At 47.1% G+C, this 10,156-nt stretch overlaps 1 long non-coding RNA gene across 1 annotated transcript; it reads left to right on the forward strand.

Annotated features, from left to right (window-relative positions):
- The first annotated feature begins 360 nt into the window (after nt 1-360).
- On the forward strand, nt 361-5,067 carry LOC136615438 (uncharacterized). Its single transcript, XR_010790980.1, has 3 exons — nt 361-435; nt 4,240-4,341; nt 4,419-5,067. It is a non-coding gene; the product is annotated as an uncharacterized lncRNA (long non-coding RNA).
- Nucleotides 5,068-10,156: the final 5,089 nt, after the last annotated feature.

The following is a 10,156-nucleotide window of genomic DNA, read 5'->3' on the forward strand; positions in this document are numbered from 1 at the left end:
CACTGCTAAAAGCAGCCTCAACAGTACTGCACACGGTGAGATGTGGCCCTAAGAAGGACCGTTGGGGTTCTTGAAGCCTAAAATCACTCCTAACACTCTCCCTATAGCAGCTCCGGCATCAGCAGCACAGTCCCTGATCTCTGTCAGAAAGCATCTGTGGCGAGCCGCGGGAGGGGCCGATTTTTATACTCGGGTGACACCTGATCTCGCCAGCCACTCACTGCAGTATCAAGCTCGGACGAGTACGTTCGCTCATCTCTAATAAAGACCGCTCTGTGTCATATTACTATATAAGTTGTGACATGTAATAAAGGTAGATTGCTTTGCACTTAGACCTGTCTGTGTCACTGCTTTCTCACGGAGGCCGCCATAACCACCTCTGATTTGAAGCCTCACAGCATATTGATGGAATGATTGAATTTCCCTATCATATAGGTATGTATATTTCTGATAACAATTTTTCCTGTCTACATTTTTGGTACGTCTTTCTGCATCACCCCACTCCAAGCTGAACCCTCTCTGCTATTACCCTCTGGTTAAACCATTTGTGCTGATTGCGCTGTGACTTGTGTATATTGCATTTTTCCTGTCTGCAGTTTTGGTACGTTTTACTGGCTAAATGAAACTTTACTTTAAGTCATTTCTGCCATCCACCTCTCCCATATCATCTTCACCCATCCTTGCTGAGATGCTTGCCTTATCTAAGGAGAGCAATAAATAAATTCCCCTGCCTTTTGGTCAGTAGGTTTGCAATGCTAAAGTCAGCTGCTTATTCAAACGGAACTTGATTAGCCACTGTCATCTGTTTCCTAGTGGTACCTTGACTTTCATTATAAAATCAGTGTAAGCATGATAGTCTAGTGGCCGCCTCGCGAATATGAGCTGTATAAAGTGTGAGCTGAATCAAGTGTTTTATGCAGTTTGAAAATGGCAGTTCAACAGGGCAGGAGACAGGTAGGGCACAAACTCTGCCTAAATGCCTTGCACTTCAAAGTTATCACTAATACTGTCACCTCTGTCCTCATTCTTGCTGTCAGTTTCAGACCCTCTTTCCAACGCCCACCTCTGGGGCAATCTATTCACATCCGCCCCTATCTCCTATCCTCACCCATGTACAGTTTGCATGCACTCTTCACTTTCTTACAAAGCCACAAACCCCCTAATGCCACTGAGAAACATAACAGCTGCCCTCATAAATCTCCTAACCATCTGCTCACCCTTGCTATCCTGCTGTTACTAGCAGGTTGGGATATTTCTCCCAATCCTGGCCCACCCTCTACTGCTCTTACCTAACTCAATTAGAGACCCCTCAAGCCCTACTGCTAGCCCATGCATACCCTCCGCTGTCTCCTTTAACCCTTACCAATCCAATTTGTATCCTGGTTTTCCTAGGAGGCTTACTCTTTTTCTGCCATTATACAACAGCACTATATGCTGGCTAAAGCCAGTACGGCATGAGGTGACACATTGGATAGGCTCCGACAGCAAAGAGTCTGGCAATATACAGTAAGAGAACCCCGACGGACGTCTTCCAACATCAGAGCTGTACAGCCTTAAATCATAATGTCTTTAGACGTCAAACAGTGAATTGGAAAGGGTTAAATATGCGCTCTGGAACTGCCAGTCAGCATGCAATAAACTCCCCACCATCCATGAATTTTTTACTACAAAATCTCTAAACCTGCTAGCTCTCACACAAATGTGGATACAGCAGTCTGACACGGCCTTCCCTGCTGCTGTGTCTGACATGGCCTGCAGTTCTCCCATACCCCAAGACTAGATGACAGGTGAGGTGGAGGAGTAGGTGCTCTTCTCTCCCTGAAAAGTGCCTACCAAGTCATCCTCCCGTACCCTCACTCACTTTTTCATTGTTTGAGGTACATATGCTACAACTTTTCCATCCGCTGTCCATGCGAGTGTCTGTTATCTACCGCCCCCCAGGTGCTCCTCGCCTGTTTCTAGACCACCTTGCTGCCTGGATCCCCTATTTCCTATCCTTTGGAAATTCAACCCTCATCTTAGGAGACTTTAACATCCCCACTAATGACCCCATCTCTCCATTTGCCTCTCAGCTTCTATCGCTCACCTCCTCCCTTGATCTCTCCCACTCACAGGGATGGCAATACTCTTGAGCTGGTCTTCCTTCGTTTCTGCTCTGCTTCCAACTTCACTAATTCCCCTCTCCCACTCTCGGACCATAACCTCCTTTCTTTCTCTGTCAAACTTCCTAGCATCTCCCCAGACCCACCTACCTACTGTACTCCCCAGACCCACCTACCTACTGTACTTACAGGAACCTTCAGGCTATTCACTCCCAGGACTTTGCTGAGTCCCTACAGTCCTCTCTGTCCTCTATCTCTCTCCTCTCCTGCCGCTTCTTGGCTGCTGCACACTACAACACCACTGCTAAACATACCCTAGATGAAGTGGCGCCCACCCCCCCCCACCCCCCCACCCCCCACCCTCTTGACCCAAGCCATCCGATGCAGACCTTGGCAACCCTGGCTCACGCCTCAAACGTGCTTCATTCGGCGGTGCTCTAGATGCGCTGAACCACTGTGGAGAAAGTCGCAAACGTCCCGCAAACTTTCTCCAGTACAAATTCATGCTCAGAACCTACAACCTTTCCCTCCACCATGCCAAACAAGTCTACTTCACCTCTCTTGCCTCCTCACTATCTCACAAACGTAAATGGCTCTTTGATACCTTTCACTCCCTTCTCAGCCCTAAACAGCAGCCTCAAGTGACTGATCTCGGCTCCGAAGAGCTGGCTGCTTACTTTAAATAGAAAATGACATCCGGCAGAAAATAACTTCTCAATCTCAGACTAGCCCCGACCCTAGTTTTGTCAGTAACTACCGACCCATCTCCAACCTCCCCTTCATCTCCAAACTACTAGAGCGCCTGGCTTACTCCCGCCTAATAAGCTATCATTCAGAAAAGTCTCTTCTCCCTATTGGACAAACCATCAGGAGATTTGGCATATAATACCACCTCTATGCTGACAACACCCAGCTATACACCTCTTCCTGTGACATCTCTGCACCTTTCTTCTAAAACATCACTGTCTGTCCGCTGTCTATAACACCATGTCCTCTCTCTACCTAAAACTAAACCTCTCAAAAACTGACCTGCTGGTGTTTCCACCCTCCACTAAACGACCTCCTCCTGACATCTCCATCTCAGTGTGTGGCACCATAACTCCCAGCACGCCCGCTGCCTTGGGGTCATATTCAACTCTGATCTCTCCTTTACCCCTCACATCCAATCTCTGGCCTGAACATGTCAGCTGCACCTCAAGAACATTGCAAGAATCTGCCCTTTCCTCACCGTGTACACATCTTCCTGTCCAGCCGCTACTCAGTCGTCTCTGCCCTGTGCCGGTCACTGTTGCCCGTCAGATACAAAATTCAATTTAAACTTACTACCTTCATCCATAAAGCTCTCCATATCACTGCACTGCCCTACATTGCCTCCCTCATCTCAATCCACCACCCAACCTGGGCCATCCGCTCTGCTAACGAAACCCGACTGAGTGTCACTTTAATTTGAACCTGTCATTCCCGCCTCCAAGACTTCTCCAGACCTGCATCAGTCCGCTGGAACGTGCTACCCAAAACTATCAGTGCATGCCCTAAAAACGCACCTCTTTAGGGAGGCATACCATATCCCCTAAACCAAACCGCTCTGTACTCCGCCTGATAACATGCTCTCTGTCCTAGTGACTGCAACCCTGCTAGCCGCCATCAACCGCCCCCTGTAGTCACACCAATTCATCTACCACACGGCTTAATGTCTGACAATTGTTTGTGTATAGCATCCCACACTCTCCACCCCCCATACCGGGCACATCTCCACCCCACCATACCGGGCACATCTCCACCCCACCATACCATGCACATCTCCAGCCCCTTTACCTTCTGTATCCCCCCATTACTTGTAGTATGTAAGCTCGTTGGAGCAGGACCCTCATCCCTATTGTTTCCATCAACTGATTACTATGTAACCGTGTTTTTTTATTTTTGTACTTTTCTCTTTCTGTATTCCCCTGTTTTTGTAAGCGCTGCAGGATATGTTTTGCGCTATACAAATAAAGACTATTATCATTAGATTATTATTTTGTGTCTGTGGCCACTTTTTGGTTTCTGCTTCTATTGTATGTTGCAGCCGTGGTTTAACATGCGTCTATGGATTTCTATTTGGAAGTGCTGACCTATTTTATCCTTTTTTGGTCAACAGATCTCCATCAGATCCCCAGAAGACCTTAAACATGCTTGAAAGAAATTGGACATCCCTCCAAATGACAGTCCAAATCCAACACCAGACTCCACAATTAGAGAGGTCTGCGAAATGGAAACTTAACACCAGGACTCCGAAACATAAATAGACTCTTAACTAGCAATCTTATTTCTTTCTAGGTACTCCTCTGTTTTCCCTTGGCTGGGCCCTCTTCCTGATCTATTTTCCCCTGTAGATCCCAGAGAGGACCGCATGCCCTCTGCGGTGACATTCCTATGAACCTCAGGAGGAGACCTCAGCTGATACGACACCTGGGTCTATAAATAGGAAGCTTCTCTGGGTCATCCGGCCTCCTGTCTCCAATATACCCACACCCTCGGACCCATCGTTTCATGGTATTACTTTCTACTAATATATTGCCTTATATTATCATATGCACCTTACAACTATAAAAATCTCACTAGATGGAACAAAAGCCTGCCACTTTGTTCAGAGTGAACCTGCCGCTGTCCAATGCCTGCTGGAGGTGCGAAACAAAAAATTCTTGCCTATCATCTTAATTTCCGCTCCTAAAATCCTCATGCCCCTCTATCGGAGAGAGAAAGAGGTTCCCACTGTATCCCATTGGAGAGACAGGGTGTCACAGATCTTCCATTTTGAAGAGATCACTTCCTGGGAATCACATACAAGAGCTAACTTTTTGAGTTTGTGGTCGCCTTGGTTCAAATCCCAAGAGAAATAAAGCTAACATATAAATGCCGAATCTCTTATGTCCAAGTAACATAACATAGTATGTCAGGCTGAAAAAAACATGTCCATCCAGTTCAGCCTATTACCCACCAATGTTGATCCAGAGTTAATTAAGAAAAAAAAACACCAAAATAAAAACAGTACAACACAGGCGCATCTCCCATGTGGGAGCATTCAGCAAGTACGCAGTGAATTGCATACTTGCTGCGTTCTGACAATCCATATACACTACCCGGGCATGTACATGCCAAGACAGTGCATGCCGCAATCACTTTTGTGCACCGCACGAGGCACAACTGAAGCTCAATCTAAAGATTGGTATCATGTACTATGCACAAAACATGTCCATGTAATACACTAGGGCTCTCCGAGTGTGTGCCAAGTACTCAAACACCAAATACTGCTAACTTCAGATCATATTTAGCAATGTCTATATTTACCGATGGCCCATATTGGTAAACAGATGTTTATGCTAATGAGTATTTGAATCAATTAAGTGACTTATTTCAACCTTTGGTGCCAACAGCTCGGCATGTACCGTATTAGTGCCTGGAGCCAGTGTTTGCCATTTAAAGGATTACGCCTGAACATTTAAAGAGGAGCCGTCATTGGATAGAGTTAGCAAGGTTGGCTGCAATGCTCTGCAGACACGACTTCAGGCCTCCTTCATGGTGAGCACGATATTTCCGCAAGAAAATTGCATCAGAATCGCACATGTGCTCATGAGATGTTTGAGCATCAGCAATGCTTTTTCTTGAAAAATCTCGCATTGCCATTTGCGATTTTCTCGTATAATAGACAATAGGAGTTTTTAAAAACACATTGCATGAACATTGCACGTTCGTGTGATAAAATGGGGGCTCAGAGGGAAGCATGGGCGATAACCCCAAAATACACTGAACCAGGAACCGGTTAATACTATCTTATTGGGTAGCCCATTGAACTCCCCATAGGGGATATGAAACAAGCACAACATTATCAGTGAGTTCCACACATCCTGTCCAGGAGGGATACAGTCCATAGTGGGACTTTTTCCTCTACAAATGTTGATGGCATGATGATCCCCAGTTCACGAGTACTAACCAGGGGTCACCAAGCCATGTGTAACCATTTTTGGGAGAATACATACATATACACATAATTTTTTTTTTAACATGACTTCATAATGAGGGGTTTACACACAAAAGCATAGAGGAGGATATTATAGGAACATGGGTATACATAAAACAGTTCCTTAATTTTCTACAAGTACTTCAGGGTTTCTAACACACATATGCTCTCGATTCTTTTCTAACATATTATTCTTTAACATATTATTCTAGCCCCAACCCCTGGTGCTGTAACCATAACCTATAAGATATGCGCAGTCCAGCAGGTATTCAGTTCTTTCTCTCGGATGGAGACTCGCATCCAGCGGTTGGCATGGACCCAATTATCTTTTCCTTTCAGTTGGACTGAAGTGGCGGACATCAACTGGATCTGTTATTGTCCATCAAATCTCCGCTGCAAACCTTTTCCCAATATGTCCTTCTGTTGAACCCAGTCACCCTAAAACACATCTTTAAGTCTGGATCTGGAATCGAGGAAAACACATTTATGAGTGACAGGTAACTCTAATAATAAAACACTCACATGGGAAGTGAGATTCTCCTGCCGGGATTGGAGTAAAATTTGATTGTTCTCAGTAAGAGAAACAATGTGACCTTCTAAGGATTAAAAAAAAGACATGATGACATAGCGAGCTTTTGAACCTACATCGCTTCTTCCTCAGGCTAATAGAAGAGGTCCGGAGACACGCTGTTACGATCGTGTGGGCAAACTAAGCATGGGGGCCCACACGATTGTGACCCAAAATGGACTGGGATGGGATGGACGCACACAGGTTGCACATGGTATTCACATGGGTATCAGGCAACTGACCCTCTGCTACAGGAGGATGACATGGCCCATTAGGGCGGCCCAGCGGTCTTCAGATCTGGGCCCTAGCTGCTCCTAGGAACCACTCCACCCAAACAGGACACATACACATGCCACATGACAGGGACAGAGCAGGATACAGAGAGCCAGAATGCATAGCATACAGCAGCCACAATGCAACCACTAGTAACAGATAAGCTGAATATAAATACCAGGTATTAGTGGAAATTCTGTACAAAACGTGGAAGCTTTTTATGTTCTGTTTTCACACCCTTGCTTACAAATAGTGTTGCCGTGATGTTGTAGCGTAGGTGGGCGAGTGCTACCAACCGAAGCGATACACAGGATCTTGTCATCCAGTGGTCCCCCCCCCTACCCCGGAGGCTAGACACTTGGATGAAGCCCCGTTGAGACGGGGAAGTGGCGCTCACCTACACATGCTGCATAACTCTGCCGATTATTTTAAATGTAAACCTATGTGATAAATACTGTCTGACATGCAGCTAAGCCCTCACCCTTACCCACTCTTGGGGGCCGAGGGTCTGAACTGGCTGATTCACTTTATCTTGCTGTTCTCTCAGTCTGTAATATTCGTACTTTTGGTTGGAAAGGAATGATTCACACTGGCATTGACTCTGTAAGACCATCTATTTTGATTGTAAGCGATAACTCATTTCTTGAATAAAAAAGAGATTGCTTAAAACAAGGAAGCTAGCGGGAAACTTCACGGCTCCTGGTTATACCGCTAGTCCCTACACTAACCACGAGTCTAGCAGAACCGGACAAAGTTCACACAGCCAGCTGCAAGGGGAACAGGACAGAGCACAGATCACACAGCCAGCTGTAACTGGAACTGGACAGAGCACAGATCACACAGCCAGCTGCAACAGGACAGAGCACAGATCACACAGCCAGCTGCAACAGGACAGAGCACAGATCACACAGCCAGCTGCAACAGGAACAGGACAGAGCACAGATCACACAGCCAGCTGCAACAGGACAGAGCACAGATCACACAGCCAGCTGCAACAGGACAGAGCACAGATCACACAGCCAGCTGCAACAGGACAGAGCACAGATCACACAGCCAGCTGCAACAGGACAGAGCACAGATCACACAGCCAGCTGCAACAGGACAGAGCACAGATCACACAGCCAGCTGCAACAGGAACAGGACAGAGCACAGATCACACAGCCAGCTGCAACAGGAACAGGACAGAGCACAGATCACACAGCCAGCTGCAACAGGAACAGGACAGAGCACAGATCACACAGCCAGCTGCAACAGGACAGAGCACAGATCACACAGCCAGCTGCAAGGGGAACAGGACAGAGCACAGATCACACAGCCAGCTGCAACAGGAACAGGACAGAGCACAGATCACACAGCCAGCTGCAACAGGAACAGGACAGAGCACAGATCACACAGCCAGCTGCAACAGGAACAGGGCAGAGCACAGGATACCTGCTTACAGGCACAGGCTAACAGCAGACTACAACATATAGTGGAAACCACACGGACTCCACCCAGAACTCACATGCACACAGATGAAACTCACAGCAAGTCCATGTGTCGTCATACAGGGGAAATAGACTGTCAGCCACACAAGCTGACATAGGAAACTGTGTCAGGGATCCACCATCTGACACACAGAGTAAGACATAAGACGTTTGGAGGCTGCACCTGTAAAGGGGGAAGGAAAAGGGGGCTGCATGTACTGCAGACTAGGACTACAGGTGTCCAAACTGTCTTTAGTGAAGCAGAGAGACACTACTTGCAAACACAGGTCTGAGTGGGAACAATGCAGATCCAGCCAAGCAGTACATGACCAGCTTCAGACAAGGATTCATGACTGCTCACTCTGGAACCAGCCAGAGACTGCCAATAGCAGGGTTTATATGTGAGCACAGACCCAGGAGATTGGCTAGCAGGAAGTACCACACCCAGCCAGCTGAATCATTAACCCTTGACCTCCTGTGGAGCTGTGCTGCTGACAAAGTTAGAACTACAGATCCCAGCAGCACATGTAACACACACATACATATATACAGTCACATTTTGATTCACTGGCTTATATAGTATTAAACGTTTCTGGTTTTACCTAATTGGGACTGGAGAAAGTATAGGCCTATTACAGGGGCCCTACCAAACAGAACTTCCCAGGGACTCAACTCAGTCAGATGATCAGGCAGAGGTCTGACTGAGTAGAGGACCAAGCAAATGTGTACCTCTACTATTTCCATGACTCCTGATACACCATATGTGTACATGTTGCCATGTTTGCACGAGACACTCTGGATACATAACCTGAAAACACCGCGCTACTGCATACCAAACAGTACAAAAATAATAACCACATAAAGAGAACAAACTCTCCCTAATAAACTAAAACATGCAATCAGAACAAATAGAAATACTTCAGCGCTCCGTTGAGCTCACACGGTATATGTCAAGATCTTACTTGTTTGGGGGTGCCCGATCTCCTGGCAACCTAGGCAGCGTGATCACATGATGACACGTCCTCAGTCTAGGACGTGATCACGCCCCTCACGGCACTGTACTGACGCCGCTGGTAGCTATCTCTATTAGTGACGCCACATTGCCCACCCCCTTCCAGCTTGGATGCCCTGGGACATCATGTGACACTCTTTGACATCACCAAGACACGCCCCTTCATTTACGGCACTGTGCTATAAACCACTTCCGACGTCGCCGGTGGTTATTGCTACCAGCGACGCAGTGCTTTCTAATACCATGTGACTATGATAAGGCCACTAGAAATGTTCCCTTATTGAGGGCCTATACCACCATGCCCCCTCTCTCCCTGCTCCTCCCCTTCCCTCTGCACACTCGGGATACCACGTGACCATAATGACGTCACTAGGAACGTCCCCCACTGACAGCGCTATGTAACTCCGCCCCGCTCGAGTATCCGGAACTCCCTTATTGATGTCATAGGGAGCGACTCCTATGAATGGCACTACATTACCATGTGGACGCTACTTGGAGCGACTCCATTCACCCCACTGACAGCGCTATGTAACCCCACCCCTCCGGGCATCCGGAATTCCCTTACTGAGGTCATAGGGAGCGACTCCTACGAACGGCACTGTGTTACCACGCGGACGCTATCTGGAGTGACTCCATTCACCACTATAACAGCCTCGCTTAACTGTCTGCGCATCATTACATGACGCATCATCAGTGCTGGCGAGAGGAAGTCCACACTCTTGGGGTAAGATCATATGA

This window comes from Eleutherodactylus coqui, chromosome 1 (genome assembly GCF_035609145.1).
Source record: "Eleutherodactylus coqui strain aEleCoq1 chromosome 1, aEleCoq1.hap1, whole genome shotgun sequence".
In the NCBI taxonomy this organism is placed as follows: domain Eukaryota; kingdom Metazoa; phylum Chordata; class Amphibia; order Anura; family Eleutherodactylidae; genus Eleutherodactylus; species Eleutherodactylus coqui.